Source organism: Palaemon carinicauda, chromosome 20 (assembly GCF_036898095.1).
Source record: "Palaemon carinicauda isolate YSFRI2023 chromosome 20, ASM3689809v2, whole genome shotgun sequence".
In the NCBI taxonomy this organism is placed as follows: Eukaryota; Metazoa; Arthropoda; class Malacostraca; order Decapoda; family Palaemonidae; genus Palaemon; species Palaemon carinicauda.
This window is the reverse complement of record NC_090744.1, coordinates 74,537,875-74,539,259: the sequence shown is the minus strand read 5'-3', so window position 1 is coordinate 74,539,259 and position 1,385 is coordinate 74,537,875. Positions and strand designations below refer to the sequence as shown.

Below are 1,385 nucleotides of genomic sequence, written 5' to 3'. Positions count from 1 at the left end.
CCGGACATACTTAGGGAACACTATGACCTTGTAGTGGTAACATAAGGGAAAGTAAAACCAATGAAAAAGCCAAGAATCACAGTAGAGAAAGTAAAGGAATTGCCTAAAGGAAAAAAAAAAGCAGGACTGAATGGCTTTAAACCCGAGCTCTATAAGGCACTAGTAGAAAGCAAAAACGTCCTTTATACCTTAGAGAAATTTTATCAAAATTACTTGGACGAGAAAGAAAAAACCAATTATGTGGAAGAAGTCCTGAACGAAGATGGTTCAAAAGAAAAGAAGGTAAATGGCAAAAGATCTAAGACCTATAGCTCTATTAAATATTTCGTATAAGATATTCATGATGAAGGTGAAAGAGGAAAATTGAAAATCACATAAGAATAAATGAAGAAGGTATTGAATGTCAAGCAGGATTTACAGGTGGAGGCAGGATAGAGGACAATATCTTTATATTACAATATTGTGTGGAAGAGGAGCTATAAAAATAAGAAACCCTTAATAGTAACTGGCAATAGACTTTAATAAAGCACTTGACTCCGTGAAATGGGAGATATTAATAGAGTTTTTTAAAAGAATATAAAATTAACACCAAAATCATAAGTGCAATTGCAAATATCTATCAAGGAGATACTTCGGCCATTGACTTAGGAAAAGGTATAGAACAAGAAATGGAGGGTTTTGAGTGGAAGAAAATAGGGTTGCACATGATCAACTTCATTTTTAAACTAATTACGTATATGGGCATGAAGAAAATAGAAGAGGAAGGAAAGGGTTTTAGAAACCAATTACTTAAGATAGAATTATTATTTTTTTGCAGATGATGCCTTAGTAATTGTCGAGGATATACATAATGCAAAGCGTAACATCCAAATATTCGTAGAAACTAGTAAAAAATTTTGGTTGGAAATTAATAAAAGAAATTATCATCTACGACGTGGATTTACTTTGTAAAGAAGAAAAAAGTAAAGTAACGTATAAACCATATCTCTTTATTTGTGCCAACTTAGAATGTTGTGATCGCCGTTCCTTTAATCCCAATACATTCGGCAAACACTATTTCTATCTCATTTCTTTTCTCTCTTGTTTGGTTTATCTTTTTTTTAGTTATATATATGAAAGATATATATTAATGTTCTTTCTGTGCTTAGAATATTTTATTCAAATCATTCATTACTAATTTTGTACTGTATTTATTTTCTTCTTTCCTTTCCCTCACTGGGCTATTTCTCCCTGATTGAGCTCTTGGGCTTATATCATTCTGCCTTTCCAACCAGGGTTGTACCTTATCTAATTATAAAGATAGTAATAACTAGCTGAGCTCAGAACGAATATTGTTTATGATATCGGCATTGTCCCTCGTTGATGTCGTTCCCTGTCATGCAGTA

The 1,385-nt window shown here is 32.5% G+C and overlaps 1 pseudogene; it reads left to right on the top strand.

The window, feature by feature from the left end:
* The first annotated feature begins 60 nt into the window (after window positions 1-60).
* LOC137659897 (piggyBac transposable element-derived protein 3-like) overlaps window positions 61-1,385 on the top strand; it is a 126,817-nt pseudogene continuing 125,492 nt past the window's right edge.